This window comes from Panthera leo, chromosome A3, assembly GCF_018350215.1.
Source record: "Panthera leo isolate Ple1 chromosome A3, P.leo_Ple1_pat1.1, whole genome shotgun sequence".
In the NCBI taxonomy this organism is placed as follows: Eukaryota; Metazoa; Chordata; class Mammalia; order Carnivora; family Felidae; genus Panthera; species Panthera leo.
The window spans coordinates 92,482,860-92,500,306 of NC_056681.1; the positions used below are offsets into that span (position 1 = coordinate 92,482,860).

A 17,447-nucleotide genomic window follows, 5' to 3' on the forward strand; every position below is an offset into this window, starting at 1 on the left:
AAATATATGGAAGTGCATTTTTAAGTAATTGATGTTATTTGAATGAAATGATGTTCTTGAATTTGACAATCCATGGGAGGTGTTAATAAGAGCTCATTGATGGACTACAGGGCTAGATAAACCAAATGTCACTTTTGAAGTCGATCTGAAATTTAAGCAATTTATCCTGAATTCAGGATACCTACTTTTTGTTCAGAAAACAAACCCACCCATCCAATTTGTTTTAGTTTACATAATTATTTTGTATTTACTCACAACAATACCAGCAATGAAATGCATAACATTCATTCCTCAATAAAAAGAAAGGGAATTTGGGTATCATTCTGGGAACCAGATTACCTCAAGTCCTCTGTAATGTAAATATTCTGCACTGAAATATTTTTATAGAATTTTTCCCAAGGATATTTACCACAATATAGTGTTAATTATGAAACTGTTAAAAAAAGAAAAAGAAATTAAGAGACAGCGTGAGGAAAATAAGAAATGTTCTCAAATGATTGTTGACAACAGATGGAGAGTCAATGAGGTAGAGAGATACAGACATTTTATCCTCAAATGACAACAATTTCTGAAGGGAAAGTTCTCAAAGCACGAACACAAGATTGCATTAACTGTTCTAATCAGGTGTCAGAGAAGCCAAGATTCACAGAAGAGAGGAAAAAAATGCTCAATTAACTTTTTTTCTAACTGAAAACATTTTACTGACCCTAAATCCTCAAATAGTAATCTTAAATCAATAAGTCAACAGTGAACTATTTTTACTATATGATCACTTGACAATTTACAAACAATAGATATTTTCCTTATAATTAAATAATTAATTGTATGTTCTAATCTGTTAAGCCTCAATTGCATATCAAGCTATCCTGGTAGATATTTTTTATCCTGTCATTTCCAATTAATAATGCCTATTTGCTAGAGTTGGTTATCCTGGAAAACCATGAAATATTACCCTAACGCAGTTTCCACTCAGTGGAATAGGTTATCTTATTTGGAAGCATTTGTTTGTATATATCATAGAACTGATATCTTTATCAAATAATAGTTCATTTATAAACACTTGTGAATAGTTTGGGTAATTTCTAAATATCACTTTATTATTTTAAATGCTGACTCTTGCAAACCTGCACAAAGGAAGTGTTTGTTCCTTGGATATGAGAATATTCCAATATTAGTGACACATTAGGAAATTCTTGCTTTATCAAATGATTCTAGAATTCTGAATTCCTTTAATGGCTTTATTTAATAGAAATCAACTGTCTACTATATGCCAGGCACTGAGTCTGGCCCTAAGGAAACAATGATAAATAAAGGAGACCCAGTAGCTGTCCAAATATTGCTTGTCCTCTAGAAGGAATTCTTTGTTTATGTCTTTTGGGGGTTTTGGTGATGGTATTCTTTGGAATATCTTCAATAATGACAAAGCATTGTTTCCCATTTGAAGATGAATTTGCCAATAACGGAGTATGGGGTAAAGACGAGGTGGGTTATTAGCCATTTGTTATTTTATTAAAGTTGGTGAAACACAGGGGCACCTAGGTGGCTCAATTGGTTAGCATCCAACTCTTGATCTCTGCTCAAGGTCATGATCTCTTGGTTCCTGGGTTTGAGACCCACTTCAGGCTCCATGTGCAGACAGTACAGAGGCTGCTTGGGATTCTCTTTCTCCCTCTCTTTGTGCCCACCCCCCTCACTCATACTGCTCTCGCTCTCTCTCTCTCTCTCAAAATAAACAAACTTAAAACAAAGTTAGTAAAACACATAATGATCAAATTGGCATTAACGTTTTGTTTTTTTTTTTCCAAAATCATAGTTTAAGTTAGCTACAACGGTAGTACAAACAGGTTCTAAAGAAAATTGCAAAAGTAACTTCAAAATTGTTTAGGCAAAGGCATCCTCTCAGAAGTTGTCCTCCACAAATCCAGCCTTTTAACAGTAGTAACAGAGCTATTCCTTCCCTTTTCTTGTGTATCCCAGAACACAGTTTTCTGGACACCCAGAAAATCAGCTTAAGTGTATTTGATGGAATGTTCACTATCACCTGAGAAGGGTGTGCAGGGATATTAGTGAACGTCAAACTTCTATCTGCTGAACCTCACATATGGAAGACAAGCCCATAACCAAAACCCCAAACCCAAACCAAACTGAACTGAACTGAACCAAAAAAACCCCAAAACTGATTTTACTTTTACTGATGCCCTCCCTAGATATAGTTTTCTATTTCCCACTAAAACAAATAAAAAAAAAAAAAAACAAAAAAGAGAAGATGAAGTTAATATTGATATCTGGATTCTTGTTTCTGATCATAAATTTGCCATCTCTCTGACCGCACATCCAGGAAAATGTCACTTTCAATTTATTGTCTTTAAAAGGCCTTTGTAACACTGGGGTCGGATGGGAATTCATTAACTATGAAATACTTTAAAATCCTCAACTTTTAAATGCTATGCAGTTATTACTATTCAAGACACACAATGTCAGTAAAAAAAATTCAGGAGGTTCAGAGTCAGTCTGGCAACCTGGACAAAGGGAGATGAAAACTGTACTGTGGGCAGATGATAAAAACATTCAATATAAAAAGGCATATGCTCCAAAAAAAGGTAAGAAGTATGTAAACATTCATAAAAGACATACTAAAAATAGGTAATAAAATATCAAATATTCGACCATAATATAAACCTTAAGACATATTATTTTCACATTTCACAGAAGCAAAACTTAAAACTGATAGTGAGACTGTGGGAAAATGGGGCTCATACATACACTGTTCATAGGAGGCAAACTTTAGACATTTCTTATCAGCAATTAAGCATTATTTATCATTAAAACTTTATTTGGACTTTAGCTGCAATGTGGCAATTTATGCCAATACATTTAATACCTCTCCTTGCCATATTCCATTTGAAATGATATATAAGTAAGGAAAATTTTGTAAGGGGAATTAACCTTCTATCTACCTTAGGGGAGACTAGCTAATTTTATAAATATATAGTTGGAATTGGCTTTTCCCTCTGTGGATTCAGATGCACAGAGAAATTTCTGTTGCTTAAAAATTGACCCATCGTCTCAAAGTGATGCTCTGAAATAAGTAAGTTTACGCATCGCCACTGTTTTTGTTTTTCTTCATCAATAACGTCAACAACATAGTGTGGTCTTTTTTTTGGTATCCATTTCCAAGTGACAGACAGGTGATAGCCATTTTCTTTTGGACACAAATAGATACATTTAAGTGAGGAAGAAGCAAAGTGAGAAAATGGGTCTGGGTGCAACCACAGTCCTGTGACTCTACATAAAGTAAAAACACAATTTAGAAGCCAGGGAAGGAAGAAAAGAGGAGAAAAAGGTGGAATCAGAAGATTGTTGGAGTGTGATTTGTACATTTTCCAGACTTGGGTTTTTATATTTGGCTTTGAAAACTTGTGGATGGCTTAGATTTAACATGCATTCCAAAAGCATCTAAAATTCCTTATAATATATATATATATATTATATATATATATATAATATATATATATATAATATATATATATATATACCTTTCAGGTAAGGCTTTTAACTTCATTTTCAGAAATGGAGAGTAAGATCATACAGAAGTATCTGGAAAAGTGGAGCCTGAAGCCCAGTGCTTATTAATGAACAACTGGAAATTTCAATGACTGGATATTTGGTGATAATAATACTTTATAAATTTTACATCTGACAATATTTTGATTATGTAGATAAAATGAGTTCTCATTTTGGAATTACACAGTAAAATATTAACAGATGAAATGACATGACTTCTGAGAGTTATTAAAGTTAATTTGGAGGAGGAAGTTTGGATGGGAGTGAGGCTGGGCCAGGAATGGCCGGGACTGATGGTAGCCGAGTTCAGATGGCAGATAAAGGGGAATTTATCACACAAAACTATTCTTGTACATGTTCAAAATTATCCATTATGAAAACTTAAAACAGCATCAATATTAAGTCTTTCTGTCTCCAAAACCCATGCTTTAAAACACCCACAATAATTTCTTTATTGATATTTACTGGAAAAAAAATCACTTTTTCTGTTTTTTGGGAACTACATAATCTCTCCTCATTTTTTTGTTCCCTTATCTATGTCAGCGAAAGTTAAACTATTTTCTTTATCTAGTACTATATAATTTAGTTTTATTTATTTATTTATTTATTTATTTATTTATTTAGAGAATGAGTGGGGGAGGGGCAGAGAGAGAGGGAAGTTCAAACAGGCTCAGGGCTGACAGTGCAAAGCCACAAAGCCAGACGTGGGCCTCAATCTCACTATCAAGAGCCTGATGCTTAACAGACTGAGCCACCCAGGTGCCCATATATAATTTAGTTTCTTACTGAAGTTTAGTAAAGAAGCAAGCAAACAGACAATGTATCATTTCCAACAATGTGGGTTAGAGTCAGAGTTTCATGGTAAAAGTATGTTACCATCATTTGTTTTGAGAAGGAGGGTTAAATTGTTTTAGGAAAAAAAAAGACTATTTGATTATAACGTTTCCTAATCCCCAAGTCCAAAGTCATAGACTATCTTAGTGATGGATCATTGTTGCATAGAGGTTTTAATGAAGAAAAACGGTATAATGCTACCAAACTGATACACATTGTGTAGTTGATTTCAGCTTAGAGGTTACTGGGTCATTTTTTTTTTTTTTTTTTTTGAAACAGAGTATGTTCACTTCATTTTGAGAAACAATAATAAGATTCTTTTGTTTCCCATCAGGAGGCAGTAATCAGAAGGAAGGAAAAGCATGCTGACAGGGCTTGCTTTAGGAAGAGGTAGGTGTATGGTGGGGTTGCAAATGTGAATTCGTTTCGGTGGTGCAAGTGAGAATCCTGTGCCCCAAATCTATCGCTTTCTTTACCATATTTCAGTCTGTTTTGATGTCAGAGAATTAGTGCTTTGTGATTTAAAAAAAAAAGTCTGAATGTAGGAAACTTGACTAGAAAAAACTAAGCTACAATCATAGTAATAAAACCAATGCGTACAACACAATTGAAAAACAACAGTAAGTAAGACAGTGAAAGTGTGTAGAACAAACGAGAAACAGAGCAGGGTCTGATGCAGTCTGGAGTGTGAGTGGCAGCTCCCCACGGACCTCTGAGGAAGAATCTTCCCAGGAGGCAGGCCTCAGCTGCAGGCCGTAGGTGGACAGTGGGATCAGGTCCTGTGAGCAAATGCACGAAGATGGAGGGGATATTGAAGACACGAAAAATACATTCCTTAGCATTCTGGTAGTTTTCGATAAGATGCAAGTACTACCTGGGGAGCTAACATCAAATTCTTTTAGTCTTCTTTATCTCAAAAATGAAATGGCTCTTTATAAAATTGTCTATGTGACAGTGTTCTCCCCATGAATGGTGTAGAAACAAGTGGAGATTCGAAATGGAAATAAGAGAGAGGGAAACTCCTACATATGATTGAGGTTCAGGGTTCTAGTGAGAAAGGACATCTCAGAAGCTAGTCATCATGGGAAAGCACTGGAAATCTGGAAGAAAGCTGATAAAGCAGGGAAATAATTCCAAAAGAGCTATTGCAGAGACTGGGGTGATGTGAGTGAGGCACCAGGGGACAAGATTTAAGGAGGCACTAACTCTCAGGGGCTGACCCCACACTTCTGCCAACCTGCTGAAGACTTCCTTAAAGTTTGGGCCCTAGCTCCCTTACTCCCTTCTATTTATCCTGGTCCAGGTACCATGGAAAACAAAAAAAACACCCTCAACTAGAGTAACTTCTTGCTCAAAACTAATAATATGTATTCTGGATAATTACAAATGGACAGATTTTATCAGGTTGATATTCCAAACTGATATTCCAAATAAATTCTATGCATTTCTAAGAATAATGATGGTAACAAAACTTCATAAAATAAATATATTGCTAATCATACTTCTATAGAAGGTGACTTTTAAAAAGGAATAATAGGTTAATGAAAAATAATCATGCTGATCAGTAATCCCTATCCAATTCTTCCTTAGCAAATAAGTTTAAAGAAAGTTTCTTACATTTTAGACCAAACCAAAATACCTTATTAACAAATGTTTGCAAGTAAGTTATAATCTCCTTGTATTTGAGACTGTATCTTAAAATTTTGGTTGTTTCACAGTATTTAAACTAATGTTCAGCAATGCCTTAGAAGTTCAAAATAATATACCAAAAAGGAAAAAAAAAAAAAAGAAATGCTAATGATATATTCTTGTCATACAAAGAACTGATTTATAAGTGTATTTTGCCTTCTTCTCCACATGAGAAGGAAAGTGATTGGTGGAGGGCAGTGACAGGAGTTGACTCCTGGAGCACAGCTATGGATGATGGTGGAGAGAACTATGTCCTCATGCTCATGGGGACAATCACTTGGTAGTAATGGATGATCAATTATTATTCCTTGAATTTTGAACTCTCCACCATTTTAGATCCTTCTCAATCTGATTTCAAAATTCCAACTTTCTCTCTTAGGGGTCTTCAAGTTAAACACATTATTCTAGCCAAACAAGGTTTTTTGTGCTACCCAAAGCCTTTTATCCCATTTGCACTCTCATACCATATCTTTAACTCCTTTATAGCCATTCACATCGTATCCACCTCTCCAAGACCTACTGACTGGTCCATATGCTCCATAAAGAGATACATTTAATAGAAACGTAGTGAAAATCAAGGAGTTGTACATTGGATAAGATCAGAAGATGACAGCAAGGATCAATCACAGATCAGGATCTAAAATAAGTAGATTCAAATATTGGTAGCATTACTAATTGAGTAATGTTGAGCAAACTCATGCATAACTCTAATCCTCAGTTTTGTCATTTTATAGTTGAAGATGACAATAACTAAGATTCACAATTACTACAAGGATTAAATGCTACATTTCTTTGTGGTTTGGTTATTATTTAGATCATAATTTTAGTTTTATCTAATTTTGCCTTATTTTAATTTTTAAATTTGCATGTACTCAACACATATGTTATATTAGTTTTTCGTGTACAACAGTGATTCAACATCTATGTACATTATGCTATGCTCACCTCACAGAGGAGGAAATGGAAGTTATATCTATTTCTCCATTATATACTAAATACACTGTACATAGCAGGCACTTAACAAGTGTCACTTTCCTCTCCCTTCCTCTGTTCATCTGAAGAGTAGGACCCATGTTACATGTTATCATATGTGTGTGTGTGTGCACACACATGTAAATGTGCACATGGAGTCATAGCACCGACTCCAATATTATATGCATAGCTTTCTCAATAGATTCTGTTAATGCTTAAGTGGTTCTAAAAATTAAATTTGTCCATCCCTAATAAGGATAGGGGTAATGGAAAAGCCAGAGAAATCTAGAAATGGATCAAATATCACAACTAAGATTTATGGCATAACAATTTAATTTTCCATTTCTTATTGGGGACTCTCTTGAGACATCTAAAAGATTGACATTATTTATAAATATATTTAATCCCCAAAGCTCCAATTGATTTTGACTAAGTAGAAGCAGCCAGTTTGGGTAAGTCTGGAGCCCCACTTGGGCTGAGGGCCCAGTTTTGCTAACAGTGCACATTCAAGGAACACTGTGAGCAATTCTATTTATCTAAGAGTTCAGCCTCGTGCTTGGGTTTGCAGGTGCAGCTGTAAATTTCAGGTGATTTACAGAGTGGGAAGCACACCAAATCTGAAATTATAATGGAGCTCAAGGCTCACAGCATCTTTTGTTAGATGCTCCGGTTTATGATTTTGGGTGGGTGCCACCACATTTTTCTTCCAAGTGCAATAAAAAAAATGATGCCATTCAAGCTGAAAAGCTTAACAACCACTTTACCTTTATTGAATCTGTAGCTAATGTACTGAAATAGCAGGGGTTTTGCTGCAAATGTAATTTGAGTTTTTGTCTGGGCATCTCTTCATGCCTTAAAAATGGGTTTATACTGAGCACAAGTGGGTTACCTAAAAGATCTAAAGACAGAGATACAGGGCTTGATTTTACAGTTGCTGATAGTTTCCCACCTAGACCCTGTGGGAAGGAAGTACTGGTTTAGAGATCATGGAGATTGAGAAGCCATGTTCTAGAAGTCATCCTGCTAAACGAACTGCAGCTTTAGGTTGTTGCTTAATCTCCCCAGGGATCAGTTCTCTTACCAACAATTTGGCAGAGTCAGAGTTGATGACCTTCAAGCTCTTTCAAATTCTAGATGTGTACTCTGCTAAGGAAACTTGCATGCTTATTTAGTTAATTTGTTTATTTGACACCTTGTGTTTTCCTAAGAGCATTTTCCTGAAGTGATGTTATCTCCCTGCGATGTGGTAAATTTGATCCTGAATTACACTATAATTTTGACCCTATTTGCTAATCATTTACAAAACAATCTCTAGGATTGCAACCGAAAGTGGAGTATGACTGTGGAGATATAACATAACTCACTTTTACTTAAAGTTGAATTATGTTGCCTGTGCATGAAAGTTCTAAGGAAGCTTCATTTCTTCTAAATCCTATTCACAGTAAACTACTAATTTTGAACATTTACTATCTACTACCTGTTATGCTAGAGAATTTCACCTGCATTTTTTAATGCTATCATCACAACTTACTGAAGGTCATACATGAGTAAGCAGTTATTGGATTCCAACGCCAGTCTTCCAATTCCAAACTTAACAGCCTTCCGTAACACATTTTCTATCAGATCGTTTCTCTTACTACGACCCAGAATAAACTGGAAGCACCATTCAACCTAAGCTCCTGCTATAATTATTGGTTCGTTCCATTCTCAGAGTCATCTCCACCTTTTGGCATTGTTTCTTGTCCTTTTGTCCTAGACTACACAAAATTGACTTTTATGTTAAGATCCAAGTGATGCCCCAGTCCTCATCAGGAACTTTTAATAATAATCACATCAGATTTCATTTACTTCCTTTTCTGAATATTTTTAGTGAGTTTAGTCTGCATCATTTAGGATGCAATTGTATACTCTCATGTTATTATTTATCAAATTAATGTTTGCTTACGAGCTCTCTTTTGGAAAAAAAAGCTATTTTTTTCTGGTGAAACAGGTAATTTGTAATAAATATTATTTAATCCATTCATCCAATAAGACTCAACTTTCTTTGCCCTGAAACATGCAAAAATGAAACAGTACCCTTAACCCTTTGGTCAGATAATTCAGAGTGAGATGGGAGATACTGATACCCAAACAAATAAATGTAAATAATATAATACAATTCATGACCAAACTTGCCTTAAATGTTATTACAAAAAGAGATGTGGAAAACAGCTCCGTGGAAGGGATGGTAGGCTTGAGAACATATGAATGAGGAAGCTGGAAATTAATTAAAAAGAGCTTTTTTTTTCAGACGGGAAGATCTTGATATTAGGAGAAACAATGTATGCAAAAATGAGCATGAGTATGGTTTATTCTCAGAAAAAGATGGGATTCTGTGTCTTAGAGCAAGCTGAATAGTAAGAGATGACGTAAGATTCATTCATAACTTGTACCTGTCTATTGAAAGCTTTATGCTATGCTGAAAAATCTAGGCTTTATCTTGGGAAACGCTAAAGATTTTTCAGTTTTGTTTCGTGTGTAGCAGAACTTGGGTGTAATAAAATTTGGTGTTAGAGAGATAAGGTTGGGCACAGTGTGGAGGATTCGTTGGGGAGGAGCTATTGTCACTAATATAGTTGTGGTGAAGAAGGAGAGGTAAAAAATTGATTCAAGAGATGTTCAAGAAATATAATCAACAGAACTGATTGAATTGAGATAGGCTCTCAGTCTCCTAGATTGTTTTTTTTTTTTATATACAAGTCTGCCTTTATTTCAACATCCAAATTGTTGAGAGCACCTGTCACCATCTAAATAGAACTCAATTGCTTTCTCGCTGATTTTTTTCTAGGACAAACCAAACACTGGTCCTTGCCCTTTGGATATTAAAGCGGTCTTTGAATGGGAACACTGTTCAGCTGTGGACAATTTGTCTATGAAATGCTACCCAGAACATGTACTTAAAAGTGACCTCTCTACAGTAATATTTAAAATAGGCTAAATGGCAAATACTTGGGCACAGAAAAAAATGTGTTAATTCTAAAGACGAAATATCTTGAAAGTAGTACTTTAAACCCTTTTAAAATTTAGGTATGTGATACCTCAAAAAAGTGTTAGGATAAATCAAAGATGAAGCCATTTTCCAGAGGGCAAAGAAAACAACAACCCCCTCCCCCCCCCACACACACACACAACTATGTTGGTGTTGTTCAAGGACAAATACAATTGCAGTATTATAGATGATCCTACATGCTGCTAACCTACTATACATGGAATCTAAGGGAATGTGTTTTCTCAATGCCACAAAATCAAGTTGCCTTTCCCTCCCAGTTGTGAATATTGTTGAAAAGTTTTCTCCATCTGCCTCTCCTCAAAGTTTCAGATGCTCATTTGCCTTTCTCTTAAAGAGTTCAGTACTTAAGAAAATCCTTCATCATGGTCTGCCTATAGTAGTAACCACTCTGAGTTGGCAATCTTACAGGCTTCCTACTCCACTTCTTTCCTAGAGCTAATTCTTGATTATGTTCACGGATACATTACAATCTCAGGAGATGAGTTATGATCACATGAAGGCAAGAGTGGTAGAATACTTCCCATTGCCAGACATTTACTTTCTCAATCTCCTGTGCAGGTAACAGATGATCCTGTGACAAATATGGGCCAATGAAAAGTTAGCACTAATCTTTTAGGAGCCTTCAGAGAGAGCTTTGGCTGTCTGATGAAAGAGCTAGTCATGCTGAGAGTTTGCTTCACTTTCCCTCAACAAACACATAAATCTTTAAAATGAGTCATGATACTGTCGAAGTGGCAGTCACCTTCAGTCACAAAGTAACAAAGCACAGTGACTAACATCCTAGTCAATGAGCATGGTAGAAACAAAAGAATGGATGACCTGGGTCCAGATGCGTGCTTATAACACACTCTCTGAGGGGAAAAAAAAAGTTTTCATTTGTTTTGTTTGCCAATTTTAATGGTGTAAATATTCCCACCATAGCTGTATTGAAACTACCAATCACTAAATATCCAGCACGCCACTGCCTGGGTACCTGATAACAAACGCTGAGCTACTGAGTCTGCTCTAGACTCCCTATTTAAGATGTCTCTCTCTATTTTTTTAATATTTATTGAGCACCTACTATATGGCAGTTGCTAGTCAGGGCATTTGAGACACGCCAGTGTGCAAAACAGAAGAAAAGATCTCTGCCCTAATGGAAGTGAAATTCTAGAAGAAAGTGAAAGACCATCAAAAATAATCATAGTTTATTTACACAGCTTATTTTACATAGGAATTATGTAACATTTTTTTAAATTTCTTTTTTAACCTTTATTTATTTTTGAGACAGAGAGAGACAGAGCATGAACGGGGGAGGGGCAGAGAGAGAGGGAGACACAGAATCGGAAGCAGGCTCCAGGCTCTGAGCCATCAGCCCAGAGCCCGACGCGGGGCTTGAACTCACACACCGTGAGATAGTGACCTGAGCTGAAGTCAGACGCTTAACCGACTGAGCCACCCAGGCGCCCCGGAATTATGTAACATTTTTAAAGTTGATAAGTATTATTTTAAAAAAGAGAAAGAAACACCAGATTAGAGTAAGGAAGATAGAGTCTGGTGGCCAGAGCAGGCAAACTTCAGTAATAAATAAAATGGCCCAGCTAGGATGCATTGAGATGGTGACATTTGACCAAGGTTTGAAAGAGAAGAAAGATCAGCCAAGTGGATATCTGGAAGTAGAGCATTCTGGGCAGAGGGAATTATTAGAACAAACGCCTTTTGGTCAGAAGCCTGAGAGGCTTGACTGAGGAGTCATCAGGAACAAAGTGAACAAAAAGAGAGGAGGAAAAGAGGGAACAGGCACAGGATCAGGGAGCCCTTGTAGGTCATCAGTTGTTAAGGCAGTGAACATCATTGCTGAAATAACTGGAGATGGTTACTGACCCATGTCTAGGACAAAGATTGATATTTATGAATGCCCTGCCTTATGCTCATTGACAGCCCTTTAATGCTAACTCGTGCTCCATGAGATCAATTTCCCCTTAGGATTTAGAGTATTCCACAACAAAACATTTTGTCCCCTTAAATGACAGAGCCAAAGCTTTTAAAATTTTATAGATTTTCTACTTCATTATAAAAGGCAATGTTTGCTCTAAAATTTTCTCTTATTTGACAAAAGGAGAATCACATCAAATACTTCATAAAGTTTTCTTTAAAATCAAAACAGAGTTACAAACACATTCTGGGAAGAAGTTACTGCTGGAGAAGATGCACTTCACTTACACCAGCCTCTTTTTGCCCTCCACACTGAGTTTAACGAGCACACCAAAAGCACATTAAAAAGTCAGATAATTTTTAATCTAACTTAAAATAAAAACTAGCAAATGATGATATCACCATGCCGAACTGTTAAAAACATTTTCTGAAAACGGAATGCAGATGAGCCTAGAAAGTAGATCTGAGAACATTAATTTGGAAGATGAGAAATCATCCTTCTGTTGCACATTTGGTCAGTGTGGGTCCGTGTGGGTCTGTGGGAGATTCATAATAGGGCCCCGTGGGACATGGTGCCTCAAGATACAGGAAATTCGGCTGTTGGAGGGTAAGTGACAATAGGACAACTTATTCGGATAAAGTCTAATCAGGAATATCTGAAAGTGGGAAAGTGAAATGAACAATTCATAGAACTACAAATGATCACTCTGGTAATCACCCAATCACTCTGGTAATCAAAGAAATACATCCAGAAAAAAATGAGGTTTTAAAAAAGTAATTTATATGTTTTCAAGTAATATTATGTTAGATACAATATCCCTATTGGTTGAAATGCTGGCTAAGTCTCTTATCTATATTAAATGTAAATATCTAAATAGGCACATCTATTACTAAGAAATATTAGGGCACACATATCAAAAGCATTATCAATATGCCTAGACTTTATCTTGGAAATTTTATTTCTAGAAATTTCTATTTCAGGGTTAATTTTTGTCTTGTGAAATTTGTCTGCAGGTGTCCTATTAGAAAAAAACAAAACAGGAAACAACCTAAATGTTTAATATGTTAATCCTTAAAATAAATTATGGCTTATTTATCAATAAAATATTTATTATCATTAAAAACAACATATACCAAATTATTTGAAAATATTCTGTACTATTTTTTAAATATATCTTATTTATTTAATTATTTATTTTTAACTTTTTTTAAATGTTTATTTATTTTTGAGAGAGAGTCAGTCAGAATGTGAGTGGGGAGAGGCAGAGAGAGAGGGAGACACAGAATCCGAAGCAGGCTCCAGGCTCTGAGCTGTCAGCACAGAGCCCAACGCAGGGCTTGAACTCACCAGCCGTGAAATCATGACCTGAGTCAAAGACTGACGTTTAATCAACTGAGCCACCCAGGCGCCCCTGTTTATTTTTTCTAATCTTTATTTATTTTGAGAGAGAGAGACAGAGACAGAGACACAGAGAGACAGAGTGCAAGCAGGGTTGGGGCAGAGAGAGAGGGAGATAGAGAATCGAAGCAGGCTCCAGGCTCTGAGCTGTCAGCACAGAGCCCAGTGCGGGGCTGGAACTCATGAACTGTGAAATCATGACCTGAGCCAAAGTACTAGGCTTAACTCACTGAGCCCCCAGGTGCCCCTCCCTGTAGTATTATTAAGCTAAATGTGCTATATATTTGCTTAGTGTTTTTACAAAATATAAACTAAAGATATAAAATAAAAATATTAGGTATATATACATGTATGTGTGCATATATATATACACACACATACATATATATATTTACATACATATACATATATATGTATATATATATATATATGGCTGAAATAAAATCTATGCACTAATAAAAGAGGTAAGAATTGGTCATTCAAAAATAAACATGCATTTCTTCTGTTATAAAAATATTATGACAAAAAATTCATAGCAAAAATATTTCATCTTGTTAACAAAATAAATTTTATACTGTCCTAGTATAAAAAATTGTTTCTACCCCTTTTGTTTGAAATACATGTATTTACAAACGTTATCTGTATATTATCATATAAAATATATTATAGATTCATATGTCATATTAATATATTCATAAAAAATATTTGTATCCAGTGAGTAGCTTCTGCAAGTTTGAAAACTCCCAGCAGAAATTTATATGGGTGCTTGGGTGGCTCAGTCAGTTGGGCAACTGACTTCGGTTCAGGTCATGGTATTGCAATTCACGAGTAGGAGCTGGCAGTTCACGAGTGGAGCACCTATCAGGCTCTGTGCAGACAGCTCAGAGCCTGGAGCCTGCTTCAGATTCTGTGTCTCCCTCTCTCTCTGCCCCTCCCCTACTCATGCTCTCTCTCTCTGTCTCTCTCTCTCTGTCTCTCTCTCAAAAATTAACATTAAATTTTTTTTTAAATTTAGAATTACCAGTTTGCAAAGGCAGAAAACATGGCATATATGATTGACCATATGCATTTCATGATACTTTTTATTGTCTATATATTTTGCACTTAATCATACACTACCATATATTAGGGAAATGCAAAGGATATAGCATATGGGCATATGAGTTGGAAGACAGTGAGTTCTAAATCCAACTTTGTCACTAGCCATGTCTCTTGGCTTTTTGCACATCGTTGGAACTTCTCTGTGTCTCATTTTTCCATTAAGGGGCAATACTTTAATATAAATAACAATTACCATTTATTGAGTGTCTAATATGTACTGAGGTGTATTCAATGTGTTTACAGGTATTGCTCAGAACAACCCTATGAGTAGGTGGTAATGTTATTTCTCTTTTATAACTGGGGAACTGAGGGAGAAGAGTGTAAATAACTTAAAGAAACAGTTAACAAGTGACAAAGCTGGGATTCTGTCTCAGTCTTTTAAGTCCAACGTCCTTACATTCAACCCATACCCTTCACTTCCTCACGAAGTTGAAGATAATGCTTTTCAGCCCTTCCTGCTTTATGTTTTTTTGTATGAACTACAATTAAGATGACAATATAAAAAATTGCTTTGAAAAATATGTACAGTTATGTTTTAAATATAAGTTCAACAGCAGTTAGTTTTTTTATGGGCTGGGTTTGAAGACAATACAGTCTTTTGCTAGAGAAGAGCTTCAAACTGGTTTCTAAGACAGCTGTATGAAGAAAACCAAAGTTTTGAAATTCTGAAAATGAACTATTAAGTATCCCAGGGATTTGAGGACTTAAATTATTGGCTCATGTGAATTAAATTATCAAGAAACCAAGGTTTCAGCAACTCAAGAAATAGATATAAAACTGAAATAATAAAAATAATCTTTAAGGTGACAGACATCCACGTCTTCTGACCAGCACAATTTCCCTGTTATTGGAAATTTCCAGCTGACAATCAGTGTTTAGTTTATGAAGCAAAATGTTGATACATTACTCAATACTTGTCACTGGAGGAATTGTTTGCTGTAAGGACTAAGCCATCTTACCTACTGAAGAGAAAAGGAGTCCTGACAGAATTGTATGGATATCAATTGCCATTTTCTTTTTTTATTCAGATAAGTCATTATTAATGGTCTTTCAGTAGTTATGTAAAAATTATACTTGATAAAAATTTAGGATATGCTCATAGTGCCAAGAATTATCTAAGGCAGCACTCTGATGCATTGCTGAAGGAATCTTCCCAATTGCTCATTGACATTTTGTCTTTTTGTAATTTTATCCTCAAATGTCACATGTTTCCTCATTGTGGGAACATTTTGCTAGTCTGTTCTTGTAATACCTAAAATATGTGCTTATTTATTTATTAGAGATCAATGTAATACGATTGAATTAAAGGAAATCAGTTAAAAGTTGTTTAAAAGGGCATACTTTCATAAAAGCCAAGGAAATAGGTAAAGAGCTAATGTAAAATTTTGTTAAAAACAGCAACAGTGCACTTTCATATAAATGCAATGCGGAACATATGAATATATGAAAGTCAGACCATCATAGACATGTATCCCACAGGAAACCCCCACAAGAGTAGGACTCAGCTATAGTTTCCTGTATTTCAATTCTATTTTATCCTTTCTTACTAATTTTTTGTATAAAAAGCAGAAGAGAACAAAGCCATATTGATAAAAGGGTGATTTAAATAGTGATTTAAAACTTCTTTCTATGAGCTCCAGAAATGTAAGTATATTTCCCCAGATTTAAAATATTGTGATCAGCTGTTTCTGGGTAGCTCAGTTGATGAAGCATCCAACTCTTGATTTTGGATCAGGTCATGATCTGATGGTTCATGGGATTGAGCCCCACATTGGACTCTATACTGATGGTGTGGAGTCTGCTTGGAATTCTCTCTTTCCCTCCCTCTCTGCCCCTCCCCAGCTCACACATGTGCCCACTCTTTCTCTTTCTCAAAATAAATAAAAAAACACCAAAATATAAAAACAAAACGTTGTGATTTTAAAAAGGAAGAATCAGGGACCAGAAGGAAAGAGATAACAACTTGGTAATGAATGTAGACTAAGTATAGACTTTATATAAGATGTAATAAGATTAAGAACAGATAAAAGGTCTGATTATAATATAGAAATACTAACAAGTAAAAAGGAAACAAATCAAGTCACTTTCTCTTTGAAAGTGAATGACCCAGTTTTTACAGAGGAAATAGTTTTTTTGAGGGTCAAAATAGGAAGATCTGACTATTTAAGTGGTAGGTACTTTTTGACAAATCATTTTGCCTCTTTAGGTATTGATTTCCATTTGTCTAAATTCAGACATATTGTATTATTTGGGGAATAAGGTCATTTTCAATCCTACCATCATTAATAATTTAATGATTTCATTAAATACATATTCTGTATATTCTTATATTGTAAAATTCCAAGAATGCAGGAAACTATAAAGTACAGGAACATTAGCCCAAGACTAACTTTTAAAAAGTATTTTAGAATCATCAAAAGTCTTCCTGCACACCACTAAATGATGTGATTTTTCTTCCCATATCTGTGCTACATGTCACTTACCTCCAGGAAGCATGAAGTTATATTCTACTTCTCCATTAAAATGGTCTTGTTTATTCAGTTTCAGTCTCTTCCTGATAGTCCATTTGTTGTAGTACGTTGCTTTCTCAGCTCAAGTGTCAATGCAGTCTTTTCAACAGCCACAATCTCTGCCTTTTCCTGAGAAATTTGTGTTGGCCTTTGCTGTTCCTTAAACTTGACATAGGCATTGAAATCTGCCAGGCTGATGGGGTAATCATTTGCTTATTTGAGAAAAGTACTTCCCTACTTTCACTTTTCCTTTTAAAAAGGAATTGTAATAAAACATAATAATCCAAGTTATCAATGGTAATAAAGGCATTTAACATTTATAGTTTCAAACAAGAGCATGGATGAGGATTAAAGAATTATGCTGGTTTTGAATTTATGACTCAAAAGAAAATCTGCTCTATGCTTAAATATATAA

General features: G+C 35.3%; 1 protein-coding gene and 1 long non-coding RNA gene across 2 annotated transcripts in view; one reads left to right on the top strand and one right to left on the bottom strand.

The window, feature by feature from the left end:
* The window catches only part of LRRTM4 (leucine rich repeat transmembrane neuronal 4), a 705,057-nt gene that overhangs the window by 74,275 nt on the left and 613,335 nt on the right, over window positions 1-17,447 (bottom strand). The window lies entirely within an intron of this gene.
* The window catches only part of LOC122215070, a 29,438-nt gene that overhangs the window by 3,038 nt on the left and 8,953 nt on the right, over window positions 1-17,447 (top strand). Inside the window, exon 2 of the long non-coding RNA XR_006200221.1 lies at window positions 4,733-4,788. This is a non-coding gene — a long non-coding RNA (uncharacterized LOC122215070). The remainder of the gene's footprint in view (window positions 1-4,732; window positions 4,789-17,447) is intronic.